The following is a 15,057-nucleotide window of genomic DNA, read 5'->3' as shown; positions in this document are numbered from 1 at the left end:
ATCTTCTTCGGCCCCGGCCGGTGAACCGTGGACCTTGCCCTTGGGCTTGGGCAGGCAGCCAAGTATTGTAAACCAGAGAAGGAAAGTCATGGTATTGTAGCGAACACTGTATTATTTACTTAAATAGATACTATACGCAGTATGATATAAATAAACTTAAAATTAATTTTATTGCATCGTAATTTGTTTGTATGTAATTTTTGTAAATGTATAAAGTAGATTTGTAATTTGCAAATTAATTTAATTCATTTTAGCCTTAATCATATGGAAGTGAAGGAGGGAAGTTAGGGAAGTGTAGCTTAGGTGACTTTCCTCCTTCACGTTAGATGTTAGAGGATCCACTACCGGCAGCCACATGACCGAACTACCGCGGCGGCAGGCAGAGCCACCAATGCTGGTAGATATCACATATTTGACCTGAGGGCGAAATCAAATCATAAACTGACCTGCTTTCGACAAAATTTCACTCGGCTGACCCTTTCGTGTGGCGCCCGACAGCTAGGCGCCGCACACTACTATGCAGCGCCTCTGCCTTAGGCGTCGCACCTCCTGCCAGCGTGGCAGCTCTGGTCCAGTTGCGGCCCCACAGACAGCACTGCAGCGCCTAAGGCTTAGGCGCCACACTGTGTAAAGTGCAGCGCCTATCGCTTGGGCGCTGCACAGTTTGTGTTCCACTTAGGCTGGCCCGACCCTCTCTCCCCTCCCACCCCACCCCACACACCCCCACCCCACCCAACCCTTAGACTTGCGCCCCTCCTCTCTTCCCCTCTCCCCCCTCTCAAATCCTTCTCAAATCTTGCAAATCCGGAGTATTTGACCATGGATTTCGAAGCCAAACCCCCCCCCCCCTCCTTAAGGTAATCTCCTCCGATCCCCTCGTTTTCATCCATAGGAATTGTCACATTTGCTCAAATCTTGCTACTTTGGGGAAACCCTAGTTTTGGCTTGGATTTGCAAATTTGTGTTGAATGATGTTATGCTTCTTTGCTAATTTGGTATGGTTAGGCTTTCATAGTATGCTAGGGTTAGGGTTATGTGTGTTTGATGTTGGTGTTAGGGTTATGCTATGGTTAGGATTGTGGTTATTGTTAAGTGGGGGTTAGGGTTAACCAAGAATTCTCGGTTTTGTAGGCATGGCTTCATCCGGTTCCATGACGAGGCCACCGTGTGCTAACCAAGAAGACATGCCAAACAAGTGGGAGGACGCATCTTTGGACAAGGTGAAGGAGAAAGATGTCGACATCCCGCCATGTTGGTGTGGAGATGTTTGCAAGGTGAAGGTGTCCACCGACCGAAATAAATCATGGATGGAAGGGCGGAGATATTTTGTATGCCCGAACTATGCTTATGACTGTGCACTTCCAACTAACGCCTATGACCAACCACCGGTAAGCTCGAGAAGTAAAATGTTACTATAAATGTGTGTCAACACTAACAAAAATTTTGTATGCAGTCACCGCCTCCTCCATGCAAGTACTTCACGTGGATAGATCTTGAAGTGCCAGAAGATGTCAAAAAGAACCAATACCAAGATTGTCTTAGGCGGCAACGGCGGTTCGAAGAATCGTTTCGAAGAGGATTTGAGGAAGAGCGTCGTCAGAAGGAGAGGATGGAGCGGAAGAAACGAGAGGAGGAGAGGGCACGCCAAGCGAAACGTGCTCGTGAGGAGGAGAGGGTAAGAAAGCTTGCAAAGGCTTGCGAGGCGCAAGAGGAGGACTCGGCCCGTGACAAGAAGGGGAAATGGCCTCGCTCTACTCAGTAGGGACTTCGCTTCGGTGCACTCGTCGTCAACTATCTTCTACTGAATGTGTCGTGAACTTGTGAGGGCATGTGAGATGCTGGTGAAGTATCTTCTAGGGCAAGCTGCCATTTGTCATTTGTAATGAATGTGTCATGAACCATGTCGTAGTAACATTTGAATTGTCTTAAGTTATGAACTCATCGGCATAAAATTTGTGTTTGTTCAAATTGCTGTGATGCTGCAGTCAATGTAAGTATTATGTTGTTCCGGTGAAATGAATGTGCTGTAAACTCTGTTTTTTCAGTAAACAGCCGTGCAGCGCCCAGAACACAGGCGCTGCACAATACCATGCAGCGCCCAAGGGATAGGCGTCACACAGTACAGTGCAGCGCCTGGCTCTTGGGCGCTGCCCTCTGACTTGGTAATTTTCGTGGATGGTCAGTGCTGCAAGCCTTCTGTGGCTCTTTGGATAGCCATGGCCAGTTGAGCAGCGCCTATGAGACGGGCGCTGCACTGTATGGTGCGGCGCCTAAGCGTGGGGCGCTGCACAGTACAGTGCAGCGCCTGGCTGTTGGGCGCTGCATGTTGGAAATATACCCGAGAGGCAATAATAAAATGGTTATTATTGTATTTCCTTGTTCATGATAATTGTCTATTGTTCATGCTATAATTGTATTAACTGGAAACCGTAATACATGTGTGAATACATAGACCACAACATGTCCCTAGTAAGCCTCTAGTTGACTAGCTCGTTGATCAATAGATGGTTATGGTTTCCTGACCATGGACATTGGATGTCATTGATAATGGGATCACATCATTAGGAGAATGATGTGATGGACAAGACCCAATCCTAAGCATAGCACAAGATCGTGTAGTTCGTTTGCTAAGAGCTTTTCTAATGTCAAGTATCATTTCCTTAGACCATGAGATTGTGCAACTCCCGGATACCGTAGGAATGCTTTGGGTGTACCAAACGTCACAACGTAACTGGGTGGCTATAAAGGTGCACTACAGGTATCTCCGAAAGTGTCTGTTGGGTTGGCACGAATCGAGACTGGGATTTGTCACTCCGTATGACGGAGAGGTATCTCTGGGCCCACTCGGTAATGCATCATCATAATGAGCTCAATGTGACTAATGAGTTAGCCACGGGATCATGCGTTACGGAACGAGTAAAGAGACTTGCCGGTAACGAGATTGAACGAGGTATTGGGATACCGACGATCGAATCTCGGGCAAGTAACATACCGATAGACAAAGGGAATTGTATACGGGATTGATTGAATCCCCGACATCGTGGTTCATCCGATGAGATCATCGTGGAACATGTGGGAGCCAATATGGGTATCCAGATCCCGCTATTGGTTATTGGCCGGAGAGGTGTCTCGGTCATGTCTGCATGGTTCCCGAACCCGTAGGGTCTACACACTTAAGGTTCGGTGACGCTAGAGTTGTTATGGGAAATAGTATGTGGTTACCGAAGGTTGTTCGGAGTCCCGGATGAGATCCCGGACATCACGAGGAGTTCCGGAATGGTCCGGCGGTGAAGATCGATATATTGGACGAAGGGTATTGGAGTCCGGAAGTGTTCCGGGGGTACCAGGCTATGGCCAGCATGACCGAAAGGTGTTTCGGGAGCCCCGGCAAGTGTTGGAGGGCCTCATGGGCCAAAGGGGAAGGGGCAAACCAGCCCACTAAGGGGTGGTGCGCCCCCCACACCCTTTCCCACGTTACTTGGGGAGGTGGGGCGCCTCCACCTGGCTTGGGAGGCAAGCCTCCACCTGCTTGGCTTGGGGGGCAAGTCTCCCTAGGATTTTCCCTAGGGAGATCCAATCTGCTTGGCCGCCGCCCCCTAGGGGAAACCCTAGGGCGCCTCCCCCTCTCCCCTTGCCCCTATATATAGTGGAGGGGTGGGAGGGCAGCCGCACCTCTTCCCTGGCGCAGCCCTCCCTCCTCATACACCTCCTCCTCCTCCTCCGTAGTGCTTAGCGAAGCTCTGCCGGAGAACCACGAGCTCCATTGCCACCACGCCGTCGTGCTGCTGGAGTTCTCCCTCAACTTCTCCTCTCCCCTTGCTGGATCAAGAAGGAGGAGACGTCCCCGGGCTGTACGTGTGTTGAACGCGGAGGCGCCGTCCGTTCGGCGCTAGATCGGATCTTCCGCGATTTGAATCGCTGCGAGTACGACTCCATCAACCGCGTTCTTGTAACGCTTCCGCTTAGCGATCTTCAAGGGTATGAAGATGCACTCCCTCTCTCTCGTTGCTAGCATCTCCTAGATTGATCTTGGTGACACGTAGGAAAATTTTGAATTATTGCTACGTTCCCCAACAGTGGCATCATGAGCTAGGTCTATGCGTAGATTCTATGCACGAGTAGAACACAAAGTAGTTGTGGGCGATGATTTGTTCAATTTGCTTACCGTTACTAGTCTTATCTTGATTCGGCGGCATTGTGGGATGAAGCGGCCCGGACCGACCTTACACGTACACTTACGTGAGACAGGTTCCACCGACTGACATGCACTTGATGCATAAGGTGGCTAGCGGGTGTCTGTCTCTCCCACTTTAGTCGGATCGGATTCGATGAAGAGGGTCCTTATGAAGGGTAAATAGCAATTGGCATATCACCGTTGTGGCTTTTGCGTAGGTAAGAAACGTTCTTGCTAGAAACCCATAGCAGCCACGTAAAACATGCAACAACAATTAGAGGACGTCTAACTTGTTTTTGCAGGGTATGCTATGTGATGTGATATGGCCAAAAGGATGTGATGAATTATATATATGTGATGTATGAGATTGATCATGTTCTTGTAATAGGAATCACGACTTGCATGTCGATGAGTATGACAACCGGCAGGAGCCATAGGAGTTGTCTTAATTTATTGTATGACCTGCGTGTCAATGAAAACGCCATGTAATTACTTTACTTTATTGCTAACCGTTAGCCATAGTAGTAGAAGTAATAGTTGGCGAGACAACTTCATGAAGACACGATGATGGAGATCATGGTGTCATGCCGGTGACGAAGGTGATCATGCCGCGCCTCGAAGATGGAGATCAAAGGCGCAAGATGATATTGGCCATATCATGTCACTTTATGATTTGCATGTGATGTTTGTCATGTTTACATCTTATTTGCTTAGAACGACGGTAGCATAAATAAGATGATCCCTCACTAAAATTTCAAGAGACGTGTTCCCCCTAACTGTGCACCGTTGCGAAGGTTCGTTGTTTCGAAGCACCACGTGATGATCGGGTGTGATAGATTCTAACGTTCGCATACAACGGGTGTAAGCCAGATTTACACATGCGAAACACTTAGGTTGACTTGACGAGCCTAGCATGTACAGACATGGCCTCGGAACACAAGAGACCGAAAGGTCGAACATGAGTCGTATAGTAGATACGATCAACATGGAGATGTTCACCGATGATGACTAGTCCGTCTCACGTGATGATCGGACACGGCCTAGTTGACTCGGATCATGTATCACTTAGATGACTAGAGGGATGTCTATCTGAGTGGGAGTTCATTAAATAATTAGATGAACTTAATTATCATGAACATAGTCAAAAGGTCTTTGCAAATTATGTCGTAGCTTACGCTTTAGTTCTACTGTTTAAGATATGTTCCTAGAGAAAATTTAGTTGAAAGTTGATAGTAGCAATTATGCGGACTGGGTCCGTAAACTGAGGATTGTCCTCATTGCTGCACAGAAGGCTTATGTCCTTAATGCACCGCTCGGTGTGCTGAACCTCGAGCGTCGTTTGTGGATGTTGCGAACATCTGACATACACGTTTTGATGACTACGTGATAGTTCAGTGCGTAATGTTGAACGGTTTAGAATTGAGGCACCGAAGACATTTTGAAACGTCGCGGAACATATGAGATGTTCCAAGAGCTGAAATTGGGATTTTAGGCTCGTGCCCACGTCAAGAGGTATGAGACCTCTGACAAGTTTCTTAAGCCTGCAAACTAAGGGAGAAAAGCTCAACCGTTGAGCATGTGCTCAGATTGTCTGAGTACTACAATCGCTTGAATCGAGTGGGAGTTAATCTTCCAGATGAGATAGTGATGGTTCTCCAAAGTCACTGCCACCAAGCTACTAGAGCTTCGTGATGAACTATAACAAATCAGGGATAGATATGATGATCCTTGAGCTATTCGCGATGTTTGACACCACGAAAGTAGAAATCAAGTAGGAGCATCAATTGTTGATGGTTAGTAAAACCACTAGTTTCAAGAAGGGCAAGGGAAAGAAGGGATACTTCATGAAACGGCAAATCAGTTGCTGCTCTAGTGAAGAAACCCAAGGTTGAACCCAAACCCGAGACTAAGTGCTTCTGTAATGAGGGGAACGGTCACTGAAGCAGAACTACCCTAGATACTTGGTAGATGAGAAGGTAGGCAAGGTCGACAGAAGTATATTGGATATACATTATATTAATGTGTACTTTACTAGTACTCCTAGTAGCACCAGGGTATTAGATACCGGTTCGGTTGCTAAGTGTTGGTAACTCGAAATAAAAGGCTACGGAATAAACGGAGACTAGCTAAAGGTGAGATGACGATATGTGTTGGAAGTGTTTCCAAGGTTGATGTGATCAAGCATCGCATGCTCCCTCTACCATCGAGATTGGTGTTAAACCTAAATAATTGTTATTTGGTGTTTGCGTTGAGCATAGACATGATTGGATTATGTTTATCGCAATACGGTTATTCATTTAAGGAGAATAATGGTTACTCTGTCTATTTGAATAATACCTTCAATGGTCTTGCACCTAAAATGAATGGTTTATTGAATCTCGATCGTAGTGATACACATGTTCATGCCAAAAGATATAAGATAGTAATGATAGTACCACATACTTGTGGCACTGCCACTTGAGTCATATTGGTATAAAACGCATGAAGAAGCTCCATGTTGATGGATCTTTGGACTCACTCGTTTTTGAAAAGATTGAGACATGCGAACCATGTCTATTAGTATATATGCATGAAGAAAGTCCATACAGATGGATCGTTTGGACTCACTTGATTTTGAATCACTTGAGACATGCAAATCATACCACATGGGCAAGATGACTGAAAGGCCTCGTTTTCAGTAAGATGGAACAAGAAAGCAACTTGTTGGAAGTAATACATTTTGATGTGTGCAGTCCAATGAGTGCTGAGGCATGCAGTGGATATCGTTATGTTCTTACTTCACAGATGATTTGAGTAGATGCTGAGTATATTTACTTGATGAAACACAAGTCTGAATTATTGAAAGGTTCAAGTAATTTCAGAGTGAAGTTGAAGATCGTCGTGACAAGAGGATAAAATGTCTGTGATATGATCATAGAGATGAATATCTGAGTTACGAGTTTGGCACACAATTAAGAAATTGTGGAAATTGTTTCACGACTAATACCGCCTGGAACACCATAGTGTGATGGTGTGTCCGAACATCATAACTGCACCCTATTGGATATGGTGCATACCATGATGTCTCTTATCGAATTACACTATCGTTTATGGGTTAGGCATTAGAGACAACCGCATTCACTTTAAATAGGGCACCACGCAATTCCGTTGAGACGACACCGTATGAACTATGGTTTAGAGAAACCTAAGCTGTCGTTTCTTAAAAGTTTGGGGCTGCGACGCTTATGTGAAAAAGTTTCAGGCTGATAAGCTCGAACCCAAAGCGGATAAATGCATCTTCATAGAATACCCAAAACAGTTGGGTATACCTCCTATTTCAGATCTGGAAGCAAAAGTGATTGTTTCTAGAAACGGGTCCTTTCTCGAGGAAAAGTTTCTCTCGAAAGAATTGAGTGGGAGGATGGTGGAGACTTGATGAGGTTATTGAACCGTCACTTCAACTAGTGTGTAGCAGGGCACAGGAAGTTGTTCCTGTGGCACCTACACCAATTGAAGTGGAAGCTTATGATAGTGATCATGAAACTTCGGATCAAGTCACTACCAAACCTCGTAGGACGACAAGGATGCGTACTACTTCAGAGTGGTACGTAATCCTGTCTTGGAAGTCATGTTGCTAGACAACAATGAACCTACGAGCTATGGAGAAGCGATGGTGGGCCCGGATTCCGACGAATGGCTCGAGGCCATAAAATCCGAGAGAGGATCCATGTATAAAAACAAAGTATAGACTTTGGAAGAACTACTTGATGGTCGTAAGGCTGTTGGGTGCAGATGGATTTTAAAAGGAAGACGGACAATGATGGTAAGTGTCACCATTAAGAAAGCTCGACTTGTCGTTAAGATGTTTTCCGACAAGTTCAAGGAGTTGACTACGATGAGACTTTCTCACTCGTAGCGATGCTAAGAGTCTGTTGGAATTATATTAGCAGTTACTGCATTATTTATGAAATCTTGCAGATAGGATGTCAAAACATTGTTTCCTCGACGATTTTCTTGAGGAAAGGTTGTATGTGATACAACCAGAAGGTTTTGTCAATCCTGAAAGATGCTAACAAGTATGCAAAGCTCCAGCAATCCTTCTAAGGACTGGAGTAAGCATCTCGGAGTTGGAATGTACGCTTTGATGAGATGATCAAAGATTTTGGGTTTATACAAAGTTTATGAGAAACTTGTATTTCCAAAGAAGTGAGTGGGAGCACTATAGAATTTTTGATGAGTATATGTTGTTAACATATTGTTGATCAGAAATGATGTAGAATTTCTGGAAAGCATACAGGGTTATTTGAAAAGTGTTTTTCAATGGAAAACCTGGATTAAGCTACTTGAACATTGAGCATCAAGATCTATAAGGATAGATCAAAAACGCTTAATAGTACTTTCAAATGAATACATACCGTGACAAGATTTTGAAGGAGTTCAAAATAGATCAGCAAAGAAGGAGTTCTTGGCTGTGTTACAAGGTGTGAGTATTGAGTAAGACTCAAGACCTGACCACGGCAGAAGAGAGAGAAAGGACGAAGGTCGTCCCCTATGCTTTAGACGTAGGCTCTACAGTATGCTATGCTGTGTACCGCACCTGAAGTGTGCCTTGCCATGAGTTAGTCAAGGGGTACAATAGTGATCCAGGAATGGATCACATGACAGCGGTCGAACTTATCCTTAGTAACTAGTGGACTAAGGAATTTTCTCGATTATGGAGGTGGTAAAAGAGTTCGTCGTAAAGGGTTACGTCGATGCAAACTTTGACACTAATCCGGATGACTCTGAGTAGTAAACCGGATTCGTATAGTAGAGCAGTTATTTGGAATAGCTCCAAGTAGCGCGTGGTAGCTGCATCTACAAGATGACATAGAGATTTGTAAAGCACACACGGATCTGAAAGGTTCAGACCCGTTGACTAATAACCTCTCTCACAAGCGAGATATGAACAAACCCCATGGGTGTTGGATTCATTACAATCACATAGTGATGTGAACTAGATTATTGACTCTAGTGCAAGTGGGAGACTGTTGGAAATATGCCCTAGAGGCAATAATAAAATGGTTATTATTGTATTTCCTTGTTCATGATAATTGTCTATTGTTCATGCTATAATTGTATTAACTGGAAACCGTAATACATGTGTGAATACATAGACCACAACATGTCCCTAGTAAGCCTCTAGTTGACTAGCTCGTTGATCAATAGATGGTTATGGTTTCCTGACCATGGACATTGGATGTCATTGATAACGGGATCACATCATTAGGAGAATGATGTGATGGACAAGACCCAATCCTAAGCATAGCACAAGATCGTGTAGTTCGTTTGCTAAGAGCTTTTCTAATGTCAAGTATCATTTCCTTAGACCATGAGATTGTGCAACTCCCGGATACCGTAGGAATGCTTTGGGTGTACCAAACGTCACAACGTAACTGGGTGGCTATAAAGGTGCACTACAGGTATCTCCGAAAGTGTCTGTTGGGTTGGCACGAATCGAGACTGGGATTTGTCACTCCGTATGACGGAGAGGTATCTCTGGGCCCACTCGGTAATGCATCATCATAATGAGCTCAATGTGACTAATGAGTTAGCCACGGGATCATGCGTTACGGAACGAGTAAAGAGACTTGCCGGTAACGAGATTGAACGAGGTATTGGGATACCGACGATCGAATCTCGGGCAAGTAACATACCGATAGACAAAGGGAATTGTATACGGGATTGATTGAATCCCCGACATCGTGGTTCATCCGATGAGATCATCGTGGAACATGTGGGAGCCAATATGGGTATCCAGATCCCGCTATTGGTTATTGGCCGGAGAGGTGTCTCGGTCATGTCTGCATGGTTCCCGAACCCGTAGGGTCTACACACTTAAGGTTCGGTGACGCTAGAGTTGTTATGGGAAATAGTATGTGGTTACCGAAGGTTGTTCGGAGTCCCGGATGAGATCCCGGACATCACGAGGAGTTCCGGAATGGTCCGGCGGTGAAGATCGATATATTGGACGAAGGGTATTGGAGTCCGGAAGTGTTCCGGGGGTACCAGGCTATGGCCAGCATGACCGAAAGGTGTTTCGGGAGCCCCGGCAAGTGTTGGAGGGCCTCATGGGCCAAAGGGGAAGGGGCAAACCAGCCCACTAAGGGGTGGTGCGCCCCCCACACCCTTTCCCACGTTACTTGGGGAGGTGGGGCGCCTCCACCTGGCTTGGGAGGCAAGCCTCCACCTGCTTGGCTTGGGGGGCAAGTCTCCCTAGGATTTTCCCTAGGGAGATCCAATCTGCTTGGCCGCCACCCCCTAGGGGAAACCCTAGGGCGCCTCCCCCTCTCCCCTTGCCCCTATATATAGTGGAGGGGTGGGAGGGCAGCCGCACCTCTTCCCTGGCGCAGCCCTCCCTCCTCATACACCTCCTCCTCCTCCTCCGTAGTGCTTAGCGAAGCTCTGCCGGAGAACCACGAGCTCCATTGCCACCACGCCGTCGTGCTGCTGGAGTTCTCCCTCAACTTCTCCTCTCCCCTTGCTGGATCAAGAAGGAGGAGACGTCCCCGGACTGTACGTGTGTTGAACACGGAGGCGCCGTCCGTTCGCCGCTAGATCGGATCTTCCGTGATTTAAATCGCTGCGAGTACGACTCCATCAACCGCGTTCTTGTAACGCTTCCGCTTAGCGATCTTCAAGGGTATGAAGATGCACTCCCTCTCTCTCGTTGCTAGCATCTCCTAGATTGATCTTGGTGGCACGTAGGAAAATTTTGAATTATTGCTACGTTCCCAAACACTACAGTGCCGTTAACTGCCAAATTACAGAAACAGATGCCATTTTGGGCTCATGCAGCACTCACATAACTTGTTCAACATAACTAAAATTACTGTAAACACAAATACTGAACAAAGACAACTAATAACTTGAACATCACATCATTTAGGACAATTCAACATTACTACTACTTCGCAAACACAAATACCACACTAGTAAGAGTTCACCAACATATAACATAACCTCACAAGTTCATCAACCTAATGAAACGGCTACAAGAGCACTAACAAACACAAGCACTAATGCTTTCCGCGCGTGTTCCTGGTGCCACGCCTGCAGGCTATCTTCTTCTTCCTGGGTGGACGAGCCTCCTCTTCCTGCACTTCCTGCTCCGCCTCCGCCTCATGATCCAAGCTAGCCATCCGCGAGGTCCCTACGACCACCTTTGGGTTGCCTCTGTTGTCAAAGTCGTTGGGCGTGTACCGGCGTCTGGGCTGCCTAGGCTTGAACACATATGGGGACCGAAGTTGAGCGTCCGCCAAAGTCATGTCATCATCAATGTCATGGCCCTATCACACAATCAAACAATATGGTGAAGAGCGGCGTCGTAATCAAGTGAGAATCACATCTAAAGGATTAGTCATACCTCTTGGGTGACCGCACCCTCATCATCCAGATAAGCATATGAGGAACTCACATCGTCCCCCTGATGGTGAGATGAGGGGTCTGATGGTGTACCAGACCTGGAGGCAGATGGTTCATCAAATTCGGGATCACGGCAACCGAGAAGATTCGATAACCGCCTTAACTTCCTGGCCTGACGCTGTAACATGAACAAGTGTGGAAGATATCAAACTCCACAACATAGACTGGCTCTCATAGTGAATGCGATATGTACCTTGAGGAATGCTCGTAGTGAACCATCATCATTGCCTTTTCCAACCGGTGTGTTCTCCAGAATAGACTGGCTCTCATCAGCTGCTTTCTTGATCTCGGTGCGCTGCGGATGAGAAAGAATGAACACGTTAGCCATTCAGACATGTGTAATACGGCCAACGGGAAAGTAAAGAAGGAACACTTTACCACATAGTTAATCACCGGAACAGCAGGGACTCCTTGCCCTACCCTGACATCTCTGTTGTACTTCCCCTTTGATAGATCCTCAAAGTTCACGGGTTCTTCAAGAATATCCTCATTATATGCCGGCGGGCATATCTCAACTCGAGTATTTTCAAGAAGCCATCGTATGTAGTTATCAAAAGCAAGTGGGTTATGCTCACGAAGCTGGGCGCATGCACTGCTACGAGCTTGCTCCACGCAAAGCTGGAAGAGGGTAACATACGAAGCATGATGCTTGTCCCAGTCCTTTATCTTCCGCTGCCTTCTCCTGTCCAACCTGCATGGTACAATAACAAACATTAGCAAAATCAAGAAGGACTAACGATGCTTAGTTGATACGCTCTCTTACCTATGAAGTTCTTTGTCCGTATCCACCCATTCCGGCGGGTGAGGCTGGAACAGACCAAACTGACGAAACACGCGATGTGGCAAATGAAACTCAACAGCCCAGTTGCATATCAGTGCGCACCGCATAAGCCAGAGATCCCTATCCCGCAAGCACATCGGGTTGATGCTAAACTCCGGGGTGTACCCAAGTCTGTCATTGGCGCCATATGGCTGCCATTCCACCTATGAAATAGGGCAACGATGCAAAATTGGTGACTTTTTTTCAGGCAAACATGAGAAATGACTGAAGTAATGACCTCGTTACCTGCTCAGGCGTAATCGTGTCCAACTCGGCAACGTACTTCTGGTACATGAGATTGACATCGTTCGTCATCTCGGAAACCACATCCCACTTGTAAGCCCAAGTGGGGCGCCGTAATTCGTCATCTTCATCTTCATACCAAGGATTAAACCTGACGCTCTTCGGGCGTCCAACAGGCAGACGCTCCCAGCTCCATACAGAAAGTAGAAGCATATTACCACCAATGCCTGCACTATCTGTGATCCTGCAACACGCATCGTCCAGCTGCATATGAAAGAAAAACAATGTTAACTTGACAGCAAGCTTGCATTGCTAATGAAGAAATGAGTTGATCACAAAACAGACCAACTACATGTCGGTACAAGTAGGCAAGAGTCGCTGAACCCCAGCTCCATTTGCTATCGAAGACGGTCAACGCCTTCAGCCACATCCATGGAGCGTTCTTACCAGTGGAGTCAGGAAACAAAGTCCTCAACACAACATACCACATGTAGACACGAGCATGTGTCTGGATCACATCATCAGTGGCACCCGGAGGGCACGTCGCAAAGTGAGTTTGAATCCACGTGAAAGCAGCTTCGGCTGCTTTCCTTTCCCTCTTCTTCTTCTCTTCTCCCTCCTCTACATCAGCCTCAGCCTCAGTAGGAGCCATCAGAATCGGTGCTCATACAGAGAGGCATCCCGTCGATAGCAAGACCGGTGATCAACGAGACATCCTCGAGCGTCACGGTCATCTCCCCAGTCCGAAGATGGAAACTATGCGTCTCCGGCCTCCACCGATCAGCAAGAGCGGACACCAGTGGAGCGTTCAGATTCGGCGTGGACCGGCTGACCAACTGAATCCACGGGAGTAGTCATGCCTGCTTGATGTACGATGTGTACCACTCATCGTAAGGCATGGCAGGACCAGAGACCCCGTGATACCGAATCTTCAAAGGTTCAAGCTTCTGCAAAAAACAAGTAATGACAAATCTTAGGGCATGTAAATTTCAACTTAAGGCAAATTTGCAAAATATTTAGATTACTCGTTATTACCATCTCCTTCTCGCGCATCATGTAGGCCCGGTGTTTCGTGTCGTAGACATCGTCGAGAAGCCAAACCATCCTTACAAATTTCAACAATAAACATATATGAGTTCATCTCAAATATCGGTAAACACTCAACATTTCATATGTGTTCATCTAAACATCTCATATGTATTCATCTACAAGAATCTCAACATCTCCTTCTCACACAATGAATAAATGATTGTAAATTATCATATATATCTAGTATGTCATATGTGTTCAAGTAAATCAACATCTCATATTTCAAATAAACTCAACATTTCATATATATCTAAAAAAACTCAACATCTCACATATAGCTACAAAACTCAACATCTCATAATTATCTACAAAACTAGGCATCTCATATATATCTAGAAAAATTTACAATCTAGGTTTCACTAACAAGAATCATATAGTGTGTGGGGGGGGGATCAAAGGTTCCACCTAATCTTGGGCAAACAAAGATCCAAACCAAGCAAATCAAAGGTTCCACCTAATCTTGGGCAAATCCCTAAAATTGCAACGCATTTACGGAGGAAAAGAAAGGGAACGGAGGAGTTTACCTAGTAGGAGGGATTGGAGATCGAATCCGGACCTCAAAACTTCAGATCTGAGAGGGGTGTGGGGGGATCCGAAGGGGGCGGCGCCGCCGCCGCTCTCTGTAAACAGAGCAACTTCCTCAGAGGGGGAAGAACTGCTGGGAGGGGCTGGCCCGATGCGGCTTAAGTCAATGTGCAGCGCCCAAGCGATAGGCGCTGCACTTTACACAGTGTGGCAGCTGCAGTGCTGTCTGTGGGGCCGCAACTGGACCAGGGCTGCCACGCTGGCAGGAGGTGCGACGCCTAAGGCAGATGCGCTGCATGGTAGTGTGCGGCGCCTAGCTGTCGGGCGCTACACGAAAGGGTCAGCCGATGAATTTTTTTCAAAAGCAGGTCAGTTTGTGATTTGATTTCGTGGTCAAATATGAGATTTCTGCCGCCAATGCTTGCACATCACTTTTGTTCGTCTATTTTATTTTCAATCCTCCACGAGCGACTGCATGGCGGCAGCTAGCTAGCTAGCTATCGGGTGGGGGTGAGGGCGCGTCAGCGTCAGCGTCAGCTGCTCTGGGTACACGCACGCAGCTGTAAAAGGTAGGAGCTTTGGCACGTACCACATCAATGAATGCGCTCCTTCCGTGCTCCCAGCCGGGGCCAGAGATACTTGTGGCTCTTGAGATGCCGCACAGAGCAACCCATTTATGCGCACACTCCCTCCGTCTCCGTGCATGGTAACAACGCCGTCTCCCCTACCACACCACTGTAGTGCTCGCACACCACGCAATGCA

At 46.6% G+C, this 15,057-nt stretch overlaps 1 pseudogene; it reads right to left on the bottom strand.

Moving 5' to 3' along the window:
• Positions 1–10,993: 10,993 nt before the first annotated feature.
• On the bottom strand, positions 10,994–13,784 carry LOC123142611 (uncharacterized; annotated as a pseudogene).
• Positions 13,785–15,057: the final 1,273 nt, after the last annotated feature.

Source organism: Triticum aestivum, chromosome 6D (genome assembly GCF_018294505.1).
Source record: "Triticum aestivum cultivar Chinese Spring chromosome 6D, IWGSC CS RefSeq v2.1, whole genome shotgun sequence".
NCBI classification, from domain to species: domain Eukaryota; kingdom Viridiplantae; phylum Streptophyta; class Magnoliopsida; order Poales; family Poaceae; genus Triticum; species Triticum aestivum.
The sequence above is the reverse complement of the archived record's forward strand: the minus strand, read 5'-3'. Positions and strand labels throughout refer to the sequence as shown.